General features: G+C 40.6%; 1 protein-coding gene across 1 annotated transcript in view; it reads left to right on the top strand.

Annotated features, from left to right (window-relative positions):
• Positions 1–1,188: 1,188 nt before the first annotated feature.
• Positions 1,189–13,646, top strand: part of arid3c (AT rich interactive domain 3C (BRIGHT-like)) — a 189,562-nt gene continuing 177,104 nt past the window's right edge. The window contains exon 1 of the mRNA XM_073860275.1: positions 1,189–1,506. The gene's annotated coding sequence lies outside the window, so the exon portion shown is untranslated. The remainder of the gene's footprint in view (positions 1,507–13,646) is intronic.

Genomic DNA, 13,646 nt, shown 5'->3' with positions numbered 1-13,646 from the left:
TATGTCTCCTTTAAGATATGAATGAAATCTACAAGTTTTGGGCACTTACAATTATACACAGCACCCGACTCCAAGTCTTTATCTTTACAGAATAAAACTATACAATAACAGCCTCATGCAAAGCATTCTGGGAACCAGAAACCATCATCAACCTTTTTCAGTTTTTTGCTTCAGATTTTGTTTCCCAGAATGTTTTGTTTGATGCTGTTATTTTAGTTTTACTCTGTAAAGAAAAAGACTTGTAAATATTTAATGTTCATTTAACTTTAAACAAAATGTTGCCAGTAAATAACATAAATTTAAATCTACGGTAAGTTACCGGCAACCCAGCTGCAATAACACTGTAATTTCTGTGGATTTTTTTTACAGTGATATATGTTTTTTTTTCTTTCTTTTATTGTCTGATTGACATTGAGACAGACAACTTTAAGATATACTGTAATGCAAGGATCTAATATAATGTTACACATCAGATATTTTTCTCCAACAGTTAACCAAACATTCATTTAAGACATAACAGATAACTATTTTAACATAAACCAAGTCCTGCACTTAATTTTCTAATTCCTGCATGTTTTAAAACCGAAACCATAATGTCAGACTGCCATGTGGATGCACGCATCTTTGTATTAGATTAATCATTTAGGATGGTACACCTCTCAGAAAACTTAGAATTAAAGATTATTAGATGTTTAATGACTATTTAGAGCATTGAGGTCGGTAGATGAGGGCGTAATGTACTTATTTTTATGAAAACCTACATTTCTACCAAAATCTATATTTATACTATCTTTTGCCTGTAGCTCAAAGTTAGACAGTACGCATTACAACTAATTTTGCCAGCATGGATCACAAATGATCTAATAAAGGTGCAAAAGGATTTGCAAACATTGCATTTTCACATGACAACTTTTTAGCTAATTTTAGCAGTTAGTGTAACTAATCGTATAGCGACAACAATTAGAGGTACGGTCATTACATTATGATTTTTTGCTAAAAAGTCATATACATTAGGTTACCTTTGATGAAGTGGTCACTGTAAATATGAGTGTATATTTATGGCTGCCATTGTTTCCCCTCACTGGGAACAGAGGCACATACGCTTATGACACAAAATTCACAAATTCCTCTTTCCTGGGTTTTTCATCTCTGATGGCATACTGAAGAAGCACAGTTTAGGATTGTCTCCTCATTGGTAAGTGCATTTATTGCACAACTACTATTCAGTATTGAGGCTAAACTAAAGAAATCCTTCACTTTTTAACCTGCAAACAACAGCAGATAGTGTGCAGGGCCGGCACAGTCAAATGTGCTTCAAAAAAAGCCAGCCATTCAGCCTAGACTTGAAGATGGATCCTCTGTGCATCAGCAAGAGTCTTTTTACAGATGACCTGCATCTCAGACCCTCTCGCTCTCCTGGAAACCATGGTTGACAGATGGTACTTCTGATGGCTCCCCAGGCCATGGAAATGCATGGAAGGCTGGAAGGCAAAGACTATAATGATGGTAATCCTGTGACAGATTTTTAGAGAGAGTTTTGTGCGTACTCACCAACTTATCCTTCAACCCAAATATGACCCACAGATGCGTTTTATGAGTTAGAGCCTCCACCAGCAGCAGGTGAAACTTAAGATATTGTTATTATATATATATATTAATTAAACTAAAATCTGTTGCTCCCATGTTTTGTATGATTTCACAGTAGTAGGGAGCACAAAAATATGAACACACCTATAATCCCACCCACCCCGAAGTGGTACTCAACTTAATGAAAAAGCAAACTGAGCCCGACTAAGGCAAAACGAGTCAAGCTGCATGGTACTGATCTAAACAATGGAAAAGCAACTTTGGTCTCAGGGTGGCCAGCGCCCAGAGAATTGGGCTTTCCCTTGAGTAGAGAGATAAGTGGTGAGGTCATTAAGCTATAGTTCTTAATAAAATGTTTATAGAGATTAAAGGTAATGTTCTTTCCGATCACATTTTTGGAGATTGTACTCACATTGTTTCTGTAGGACCTCTGAGACATGTTGGCAATTTCTGAGGAGTACACCAGGATGTCATGCCAGAAAGTCACAATTAATATACTTCTAGGGCCACTCCAATGATAAACACCTGTAATATGGGGTATTTATTAGACCATATGGCATGACACATGATTTTCAGTGACCGGTAGAAGTAATAAAAGCTGTTTTCCTTGAGTCCCCCTATTGTATTCGAATAAGGTTATAATCACTGGGGAGCACCATCATCATAAAGATCTTAGAACCTCAGAGCTGGTAGAGAGTGGCTGGGATGAGGAAAGGTGAGTAGTCTTTAGACCAGGAGATGAATGGGTTTTGTAGGGCAGTGGGGAACCTTCAGGGCCTTCTACGCCTTCAGAGAAGGTCTAAAAAAATTAATAAAAATATTTTTTATAATAATACTAATAAATAATAAAGTATTCAATAAAAATATGTTTTTACATGTTTAAATTTATATTTAATTTCATATCCAATCAGAATCGTCTGTCTCTATTAAGGCCCGGTAAACTGGCTCATTCATTGGTTAGGACTTCAAGAATCCCAAGGAAGGCCAAGCTATGTGTTTTGGTGTGGAGAGTGACGGGCAAATCGACCAATCACGCTTTGATTTCAAGTGGGCGGGTAAAAAACAAAGCATTGTAAGCCTTCATGAAGTCCTAATCATGCAACAAGCTGGATGCGAGCTGCCGTAAAACACCAAAGAAGAAGAAGTCCTAATCATAGACCGTCTAATGGCCCGAATCTCTGCGGTGAGAGTGGTTGAGGTAAATGGCAGAAAACGTGATTGACGTTGTGGCTAGTTTGATAGGGCTGAGGTAAAAACGAAATTACTTAAGCGGGTACTCGTGAAGAGCACAGCCGAGAGATGCGCGTGCAGCTGCGCTGCGCATATCAGACGTGAACACGAGAAAAATAATGGGTTTAATTATACTTTCACTTCCTGACAGTTTTACTTGAGGATAGTAATGACTGCAGGCGACGCCGAATTACATACAATATAATTACCTAACTAAATCTCAGAGAATGCAAAAACATTCACCGGGGCTCGGGCTAGGGATTTTGCGAGCCCGCAAAATATAACAGTTATAAGCCACAAGGAGGTGCACTGAGAACGCAGGGTGCTATATTTCCCCTTATGAAAAAAGACTAACAAGCTATCCTACAGCTAAATATATATTTACAAAAAACAAAAATTAAATGCAAATTTACAGAGCAGCAGAGTCTGTATTTGTGTTTATCAGTTAGATTAAAGTAATTTTAAACTTTAAAACTGCATTTAAAGGCAAACGATGCCTATTCTGTAATTTAACTTTGCGTGCTCAGAATTTTTACACGTTCACTGTATGATTTAACGAAATACGAATAGCCTAGTATTATATTCTGAATTTTAAAATTTATGAAAAACAAACTACTCTCAATTTATTTTGGTGTTTTTTCCCCCATGCTCACTTGTCTCCATTTTCCTGTTTTTAAGAATTAAGGCGGTGTAGTAAGTAGAACCTATCCATTAAATTTGTGACTTTCATTTATTGCGCCATGCGTAATTGCGCATGGAGAGGCATTTGCACTTCATTGCATATTTTGAAGGCCCAGCTGAAGTACTCACGGTTCGCCACTGTTGTAGGGTAACCAGGGTTGGCCTAAAAATATAGGCCAGTAACTCTCTACAGAACCAGGTGATATAACTTATGAGTGGCTGAGGAGGTTGAATGGAGCACTTAACAATGACTTGCACAATTAGGGCTGAAACGATTCATCGAGTTACTCGATTTACTCGATTCAAAAAATCCCTCGAGGCAAAAATTCTGCCTCGAAGCCTCGTTAAATTCCTATGACGCGCACTACACGCGCCGAGATCTGATTCACACGGAACATTGTTCAATGTTCAGGAAGCACATCATAGCGCGTGGTACATTTTGAATTTAGTTGGCGCGATGGCGGAGAGTAAATATGTCCATAAACGGCAGAGAGAGAATGTCTAAAGTTTGGGATCATTACATTATCATTACATTCAGCATCTGAACCGAAAACATCAACTGCTGTTACACCAAGCGTCGATGAAACAAGGTAACGTAGCTTCCGCTGATTTTAATCCCATACACTGTATCTGTAGCGATGTCGTTATGCGGTTTGACTAGATATGATGTTTAGCGTTTATGTTTTTAAGTAGTAAACGTATTAACGTTCAATTGCAGGAGAGTATATAGCTTTAAATAGAACCCCTTCACACACGCATGCACTTTACAGGTGTGTGTACCAAAAAACGGCACCACAGTGCAATCATATATGGGCAACTTGTAATCTGACATATTTTGTTCAATAATAATAATCTCTGTCTTATTGGAGTTTAGCATAAATTATTCTCTCTCACGCGAGTCAGACCGATCGCGCAATGCATCACATATGCTTAAACTTTTATGTAGCCACGCAACAATAATTTCAGCATGCATTCACTGTATTCACCGGGACGTGATGTTGTGATTTTTCAAACGGATTCTTAACCTAAAATGCACCGCAATGCAAGTGATGCAAACCCAATGCAGCGTTCTATTGCAATGAAGCAACTGGTCTGACTGGGGTATCTTCTTCCTCATGCACAGAAGAACGCGTGCACACATACAAACACAGGTGTCACGTGCGCGGACACACACAGGTTGTTACCATAGCAAATAGGCTCACCCCAGAAATGATATATTATATGTTAGTAACCTAATGGTAAATGCTGCAGGTGTAGAAATGTACATAAACCAGATATTTACTTTGATGTCAGGGCTAGATTACAGCATGAAACCTGTTGTGCATATTAATAAATGAAAGTGTTTAATTGTTGGCACTGGCACTTATAAACAATAAATGGGTAAAATTGAAATAAATAGGCTTATTGTTTGGAGCCAAATACCTCTGGTTTTTTAAGAAATAAAAGCCAAATGCTTGAACATTTTACAGCCAAGTCATTTTCGTGATGCATTATTTGTTTTGGTTGTTTAAAAACACACACAAAATTTTATCCGATTACTCGATTAATCGATCGATTCAGTGCTAGATTAATCGATTACAAAAAGAATCGATAGCTGCAGCCCTATGCACAATAAAAACAAAGTCTGTGGGTCAGCCTAAAATTATGCTCAGCCATAGTGAGACGCATGGAGGGGTTTAAGTTCTGGTTCTGCAGGAGTGGAGGCTGTAGAATGTGAATATAGTTGGGGGGGACTTCAGGGCAAATTTATCCAAAGAATAAATTTTGAGGCTGTTGGCCACTAAATAGTTCTAGCCCCATCTTATCATTGACAGCGGAGAGATGTAGCCATAGTACTGGACTGAGACCTTTAAATTGTGATGAGCATTTGCTCATTCTGACTGCTGGAAGCAGCAAGAATGCAAAAGTGCAGAGCAAAATTAATTCCTTTTCTGTCGTCCACTCGCCGTTGTGTCAATGACGACAGTAGGGGTGTGCTCTTGAGAGCCGATCCGGTCTGACATGTGTGTAAAATACCAATTAAATTACGCAGATGCATTTGCATGGCAGTCTCCGCCCACGCCTGCGTGTAAAAACTGAGACGTGTGCACCATTCAGTAGCTTTTGTTCTTCGGAGCTCGTTGGTTGACTCTTTCCAGTAAATGCAAAGAAGCCTTTTTTACTTTTGGCATGACAGCACGGCAGCAGATTCGTCTAGAAAACACCATCCACTGGGCACTTCAGCAGTTTTGTTAGAGTTTGTCTAAAAGAGCAATTTCCACACAGAGCGAACGTCCTTTAAAAGATGGCTTTTCGCCTCTGTGCTCTTGGATGTGACAGGTTTCTTTCCCATGCTGACAGGCACGATCGCTGTCTCGGCTGTCTGGGGCGCCAGCATGCTAATGCGGTGTTTGTGAAGAGACATGCCCTCATTGTGAGGACATGTCTATTAAAATGTTGCGTTCACGGCTGTCAGATGGCATTTTCGGCTGAATAAGTGGTTTCTGGTTGGCGGCCGTGACACTATGCCACGTTCCGCCTCAGTGCTATTCTTTCCCAAGATGCACAAGGAACACACCAAATCTTGGAAAGCAGCGTTCTCTGTGCAATCTAAGATTGGGGGTTCAGCTGCCCTCACCTCCTTCGATGGTGGGGCAGCTAAGGTATATGTCCGAACAAGGCTCCCTTCCAAAGCCTGTAAGCTTTCCTCTGCACTCGTGTCGAGGGCTTACACAGGTGGGGGACAAGCTGACTCAACCCTGCATGCTATGGGCATCCTGCAGGTCTACCGGGCCAAAACGTTAAACATCTGCACGAGGGCAGGTCTGACCCAAAGATGATGAAGTACATCCACACTGCCACTGACATCACCCTCCGGGCGACAAAGGTGACAACGCAAACTCTGGGATGAGCAATGTCCGCCATGGTGCTCCAAGAGAGACATCTCTGGCTCAACCTTACGCAGATGAAAGATGCTGAGAAGGTTCGCAAGAGGGGCTGTTTGGGGATACCGTGGAGGACTTTGGTATGAGGTGGCACCTCACCAACTGATTCTCGGAGCCCTCGCTTATAGCGACCGCTCATCCCTGGCCAATTCTCCTGAAGCAGGACCTTCTCCCTTCCACTAAATGGTGTCTTTTTCTTTTTTTTCTTCATTTTGAGGGTAGATCATTGGGACAGCATGATCTGATTAAAAGGTTCCTAAAGAGTGTGAGGAGGTTAAATACACTTAGAGCAAGCCTCATCCCCTCTTGGGACCTCTTGGTGGTCCTCTCTGGCCTAAACAGGGCCCATTTTGAGCCCCTAGATAAAGCTGATCTTCCTCATCTCATGAAGAAGACCGCTCCCCTTGATGGCGCTCACCTCTATTAAGAGGGTGGGGGACCTACATGCACTCTCTGTCTCCGCTTAGTGTCTGGAGTTTAGGCTGGGTGACTCTCATGTTGTTCTGAGACCTTGGCTTGGCATGTTCCCAAGGTTCCCACCACTCCCTTTAGGGATCAGGTAGTGAACTTGCAAGCACTCCCCTTTGGAGGAGAAGATCCAACCCTGTCATTGTTGTGTTCAGTATGCGCACTGCACCTTTATCTGGAATATGCTCCGAAATATTAGAACTTCTGACCAGCTTTTTGTCTGTTTTTGTGTACAGCAGAGGGGGAACCCTGTCTCCAAACAGAGATTGGTGCACTGGATCATGGATGTCATCTTCTTGGCATACCGATCTCAATATCTGCTGTGTCCATATGAGTGAGAGCTTACTCCACCAGAGGCACTGTCTCCTTTTGGGCAATAGCACAGGGCGCCACCCTAGCAGACATCTGTAGAGCTGCGGGTTGAGCTACGCCTAATACTTTTGCACAGTTTTACAACATCCGTGTTAAGCCAGTGTCAGCCTATGTTCTCCACGGAGACAACGTCTAGTCCGGGTGGCTGGCCAGGCATCCTGCTTGCCTTAGAACCCTTTTCCCTTCTCAGGTGAGTCAGGGTCCTATACCAACTTTCCCTTCTCAGATGAATGGGTTGGTACTCTTTCATCACTAGGCTTCTCAGGTGAAAGCTGAGCAGAGCAGTTTCCATCAGCTCGGATCTTGAGTCTCCAGGTGAGTCTCATCTGTACTATGCCAATACTGTGACTTATGTCCAGTCTTTTTCTTCACTCACCCAATAGACCCCTTCAAGGTTTGTAAACATTGAATGACGATCGGGTGCCCGCGCAGCATGGGGTCAAACTGTTCATACCATTTAGGCTTTATAATTTCATCTAACACGGCTGAAAAATGCTGACTTACCTCAAATGAAGTGAGCACTACAAACACAAGCCTCTTTGATCTTTGCATTGTCCCAGTCTGCACGTTAATTGCTTGCAGACGCAGATGTTGTATTTTTGGTTATTGAGATTCTGCATGAATCGCGAAAACTTAACGGAAGACCTGGTGCGATTTTCACAGCCCACAACGTTAGCAGGCATTTTTGACGATACCGAATAATACGCAACTCAATCTGCTGTAATGACTTTTCTGACCCCGACATGCGCAGTGGAAACTGCCTGTGACGTGAACCGTGAAGGGGTCTATTGGGACAACCTGATATCATAAATTTCCATGTTATAGTCACAGAATATTTTGCTCATTTATCCATGTCATTGTCACAGTTCCCTGCCCATACCACAGACTTTCTTTTCCATGTCAGTTTCACGTATTGGTTACTCAATTGTTTTTCCTATTTTCTTACCATTGTCGCACGGGTTTGGGGTTAGAATGACTTTCTGTTACATAAAATGCCCAAACCCAACTATAACCCTAACGTCAGGCGACAATTCTTTAAAAATCTGGAAAAAATAGTATAAACCAATTAGGGATGTCCCGATCAGGTTTTTTTGCCCTCGAGTCTGAGTCCGAGTCATTTGATTTTGAGTATCTGCCTATACTGAGTCCCGATCCGATACTTCTATAATGCATAAAAAAGAATAAAGAAGAACGAAAAAAACAGAACCAGGATGTTCCTTATGTCATGCCGCACGCGTTGCTGTTTCTATGTGGAGTCAAAAGAGTCTAACTCTGTACCAGCGCATAAATATAGATGTGTTAAAAAATAATGAGAATATATTTAGTATATGTACAGGGGTTAAATTGGGATTTGTTTTGTGGGGAGGCTCTGTTGGGAGGGAGGGTTCGAGGGGTAACATGTTTAATCCTGATGACAGCAAAGCCACTGGTGTGTTTCAATGACATTTTGGACCTCTGGTAGGATTGTATAAGTTTCAGTTTTAAAGCTGTGCCACAGGTTGACCCAAACTTTAAAACCTGAACTTTAAATTATGCAAATCTATGAGTCTGACACCCTATATGCATTTGTTGCACATGTCATTATGCACAATTGATCAAACTTTTAAGGAGGTTATAAGAATCAACCTCCTTGACTAATTCTAGGCATAAGATAGGCTACCCAAAAAGACTCAATTAACAAGAAAAACAACAGAAAATCTTATAAAATAGCCATAGAGATTCCCTAAGCTGGTCAGCAGTTAGTTAAAAAATATCTATAGTTAGGTCGTAATTAATTTGTATATCAAAATACATTATTTTATTAAACTATACAATAAGTTGTATCCAGTTATCTAGTGTAATGAGATGAGTGACATGGCTATACATACTTTAATACTTTGTTTCTAGACTTCTATTAAGTTTTTTCGACATGGGGACTATTCTTACCTCTCCCTCTATCTCTCATCTCTACAGTAATGTCAAATGATCCTGTGCGAATGCACGTTCTTGAGGTTCTGAGTGAGACGCGGAGCTGCGTCTGAGCACATGGTGACAAAAACGATCAACGCGTCGTTTAAATGAGCGGTAAAAACCCGGTTTTGTCGTGGGTTCCTTGGTGACGTCAAACTAACGCAAGAGTGATCTGCGAAATCATACCGAGGAGTTTGTTTTTAAATCGCTCTCGCGGAACTTTGACGTCGTTCGGCTGCCGGTTCTTTTGGCGCCGCATGAAGTCGAACAAGCCTATTCTCTTCTCGTCAGTTCACTCGCACCAGCGCAGCGCATACACTGGCACGGAGCAGAGCGAGACCTTGATGGATTTTAAACCCTGTGTATGTATCTGAGTCCTGATCGGGAGGTAACGTCCGATTCCGATCAAGTCTGAAACCACGTGATCAGGACCGATTTCCGATCACGTGATCGGATCGGGACATCCCTAAAACCAATAGTTAAAGTGACATCCTAACCCAAAGCCAAATCTAACCCCAAGGGTTAGGGGAAACTATAGTAGTCAACATTTGAAGTGGATCAAAAACATTCATCAAATTTGTCCTAAAACAAGAACGTGTATTGGATATTGGTTTTAAGAAAACTTTTAAGAAAGATTTTGATCCACTTCAAATGTTGACTAGTGCTACTCTGACTACACTGTCATACATCATCATATGACCTACGTCAAAGTAGATGCAACATTTATCATGCTGCCGTCACCTGTAGTCATAAGTTTAGTGCAGGGCTATTCAATTGGCGGCCCGCGGGCCAAACCCGGCCCCCAAGGTAATTTGATCCGGCCCTTTATGTAGTCTGTAAAAAAGACATCTCTAAAATAAATTTAGTAAGTTAGACAACGGGCCGTACAGTTACGAGTTGATGCGCGTGCGTCTGTTTCATGCAGCATGAGCTGCAGAGCGCGTGTCACGTGACTGGTGCGAGCAGCTGTGTCACGTGATTATATTCGCGCTTTTGTCCACATGTTCAAAGCGATCGCCTCCCCCGCTCGCGCCCGCGTCTCAAGACGCGATAGCTGACAGACAGTGGTGAGTGAAGAGACCGGACTCTATGGTTGTTTTAACTTTATTTGTTGTATTTTCAGCTTAAAACACTGCCTTTTCCGACAATTGTTGTCTGATATGTTTATGCTTATCCACAATGACATTAACGTTAGATAAAGGAAACTCGTTGAAACGATTTTGTGAACTAGAAAAAAGATCCTGCCGTTTCTCCAAAATTCAAAGCAGACAAGGGCTCAAATATTATGTGAGTCATCGTTCTCACACAAGAATGCAATTAAAACGAGTAACAGTTAGTCGCCCATCGCTCACAGCACAGCACCTGCACCACTTTATGCGTATCATGCTGACAAACATACACCTGATTTTACTGCTCTTGCGAAATCTAAAAACATATTCTGTTTATTAGAAGGTACCCTAATGTTTGCCAGTTATTAAGATGGCTGTTGTAGTTTAAAAAGGGCTACTGTAATAATTAGCTTTTGACAAAAACAGCATAAAACAATTATGTTCCATATTATAAACTTTTTTGTTATGTGCACTGAAGTGAGTAAATGAGTTAAATTCTCAATAAGTGTGATATGGATCTTATTTATCTATTTAAATAGAATAAAGCTTACTTGGGCATCTTACTTATGTTGTTATGCAATTTTAAAATACAACAAAAATGTCTGTATGTAGAAAAATCCTACTTTGACATCTAACAATGCACTAATGTTGTTGAATGCAGTTTCAAAATACATGTTTGTAGAAAAAGCCTCTTGTACAATGCACTGGTTTTGTTGTTATGCAGTTTTAAAATACAACATGAATATGTAGAAAAATTTAGTCATCATCACTGTTATATCTCCGGCCCCTCATTTAAGATACTTTTTATGAACTGGCCCCCACGACAAACTAATTGAATAGCCCTGGTTTAGTGGGTTAAACCCTAAAAAGTGGCCCTGGACTTTTTTGTGGTGGACTGGAGATTTGAAGCTTTGGGAGTTTTCCCCAGTGTGTTGCCTCCGGGATCTCCGGGATGCAATCACGCCCCAGAGGCGGCACACTAGGAAAAACTCCCAGTGCTTCAGAGGGCCAGTCCATTTACAGCAACTTTATTACATTTAATGTAGTATGTTAAAGGAACACGCCCACATTTTGGGAATTTAGCTTATTCACCGTTTCCCCCAGAGTTAGATAAGTCCATACATACCTTTTTCATCTCTGTGCGTGCTGTAACTGACGCAGCCCCCGCTAGCTTAGCTTAGCACAAAGACTGGAAGTGAATGGCTCCAGCTAGCAAACTGCTCCCAATAAGTGACAAAATAACATAAACATTTTCCTATTTATATGTTGTGATTTGTATAGTCACAACGTGTACAAATAACAAGGTCATATTAGACACAGCGATCTTTTAACAGTATACATACTGGGAAATATATTTTCAGAAGGCGAAGCACTGCTACTTGGGCGGAGTGATTTGCACAACTCTGACCGAACTCTCTGTTCCTCACCAGGGGGCTTCTCGGGTGCTGCGAGCAAATCACTCCGCACAAGTAGCAGTGCTTCGTCTTCTGAGAATATAGTTCTCAGTATATATACTGTTAAAAGATGGCTGTGTCTCATATCACCTTGTTATTTGTACACGGTGTGACTATACAAATCACAACACATAAATAGGAAAATGTTTGCGTAATTTTGTCACTTATTGGGAGAAGTTTGCTAGCTGGAGCCATTCACTTCCAGTCTTTGTGCTAAGCTAAGCTAGCGGGTTCTGCGTCAGACAGAGTTACAGCACGCACAGAGATGAGAAAGGATATGGACTTATCTAACTCTGGGGGATACGGTGAATAAGCTAAATCCCCGAAATGTGGGGGTGTTTCTTTAACAAATTAGTATTTTTTTGCAAAGGTGTCTTTAAATTACATATCTGTAAATATGGACACAAGATTGAATGTAACATAAAACAAATAATGATTTGTAATTAAAAACTTTATTAATGTGAATAAAGACTTGAATTATACTCGCATGAGCAACCATGTTGGATAATTTCTTACCCCTTAATTTAAAGTGAGGTCCAGAAAAATCTTTGTTTAAAGGGCTATCTGGCCCTTCCCCCTACCCCTCCAACTAAAAGCGAATTGAGACATCACTGCCTTTCACGTGAATGTGCTCAACAGAGGGGTAAGGGGTAGAAATGGGACTGGGCGTTAATCACGATAATTAGAGCTTACTTGAAATCCACTATTGTAAATGCCCATTAAAATGTATTATTTGGTTTCAGAATTTTTTAGGTGTCATGGTTCTATATGCAGTAAAAGCCTAACAGCTTCATAGGATCTTATAAATAAATCTTTTTCCAACATGAACATGTCTTTATACAGCAATTTGACATGAACAACAATAGATATCTTCATTTTCAAATTAGAATAAAAAATTTGGATTGCATAAAACAATGAATTTCAAATAGAAAAACTATGCTGTTGAGCCTACTCAAATTGTCAAAATGGTAATTAAGGCTTTGCTCCAAAGTGCGTGTTCACATTGTTTCAATGTGAGGCTGACTGCAGGCGTCCCTTGGGGGGTTCCGTTGTAAAGAATGTGTGTAAATATTTAACCGATACTGTGAGGTCAATGTGGTATAGACGGTTGATATGTGAGTCTACTTACGCAGTTTGTGGTCACTTTCAGATGGCTGGCAGGCGAAACGTTTTTTCCCTGTCTGGAATATCTGATCAGCTCTAAGTGGTGCAATTATATCTCGTTAATCCATACAATTAATCCCTTTATATTGCTCATTTCCCTGCTCTTGGCTTAAATGATTAACTGGATGAAAGATTGTTTATTCAGGTTTTAGCCATGCTTGGCTTAGCACGTCAAGAGGAAAGCATTTGTAAGTGAGATCAAGCGAGAAACCTGGATGTGTTTTAGCAGACTTCAACATTTATAACATCAGCCAGATTTCTCAATTATTGTAATGCTTGCAATGAACTGAAGTGAATTAGAGCTAAGGATTTGACTGCGCATTATGTATGACGGAAAATAAACAGTCTCTAGATGGTCTTTAATGTTAATGTGTGCTAATGATATCTGATACTTTAATAGCATGTTTCCTGTTCATAACACACAAATGCTAAAAGTGAAATGTGAGCGTAAACCTCGCACTTTACTTGGGTGTCCTCACACTACACCTGATCTGAAACACAATTGGCCCAGATGCATGTCGACAATTTTCTAGATTGTGCTTATCATGTTTTCTTTAGTTCAACTGAGACTTGGCCTTCAGGCTATACTGAAGCATTGTCAGTTTGATTGCTATGTTGATTTAAAAATATATCAGAGGTCTAATGAACTATCACCTCCAAATTGAATGAATTGACAAGAGGAAGAGAGATATATTGCAGGAAAGCTG

Source organism: Misgurnus anguillicaudatus, chromosome 22 (genome assembly GCF_027580225.2).
Source record: "Misgurnus anguillicaudatus chromosome 22, ASM2758022v2, whole genome shotgun sequence".
Lineage (NCBI taxonomy): Eukaryota > Metazoa > Chordata > Actinopteri > Cypriniformes > Cobitidae > Misgurnus > Misgurnus anguillicaudatus.
The sequence above is the reverse complement of the archived record's forward strand: the minus strand, read 5'-3'. Positions and strand labels throughout refer to the sequence as shown.